Raw genomic sequence first — 382 nt, 5'->3', positions numbered from 1 at the left:
CGGGAAAGGGGGGGTGTGGGGGGGTACAGGGGTGTTTTTTTTCCAGGTCCCTGGAGCCCAAAGCTCTCCCACCGCTGGGTACCATCCAGCATCACTCGTTGATGGGCAGCGCTAAGGAGGGGGGAGGCTCAGCAGGTCGGAACTGATCCCGAAAGAGCATCCAGGGATGCGACGGAGCGGCACGGGCGCGTCACGCTCTCCTCCTGCTGGCAGCCCGCCGTCCTGCGAAACCAGGATGTGGGGATTTTCTTAAAGACGGGGTAAATCGAGGCAGGGAGAAACGTGACTTCGACCCTCTCCCTACGGAGGGGATAAGGTGGAAAAGCCACGAGCAGCACGGGCTGCCCCGGCTACCCAACATACCTGCGGCACCTCCGCCTCG

General features: G+C 62.8%; 1 protein-coding gene across 1 annotated transcript in view; it reads right to left on the bottom strand.

Annotated features, from left to right (window-relative positions):
* Positions 1-382, bottom strand: part of EFR3B (EFR3 homolog B (S. cerevisiae)) — a 64,411-nt gene that overhangs the window by 61,893 nt on the left and 2,136 nt on the right. The window lies entirely within an intron of this gene.

The sequence above is a fragment of the Charadrius vociferus genome, unplaced genomic scaffold (assembly GCF_000708025.1).
Source record: "Charadrius vociferus isolate BGI_N301 unplaced genomic scaffold, ASM70802v2 scaffold41, whole genome shotgun sequence".
Lineage (NCBI taxonomy): Eukaryota > Metazoa > Chordata > Aves > Charadriiformes > Charadriidae > Charadrius > Charadrius vociferus.
The sequence above is the reverse complement of the archived record's forward strand: the minus strand, read 5'-3'. Positions and strand labels throughout refer to the sequence as shown.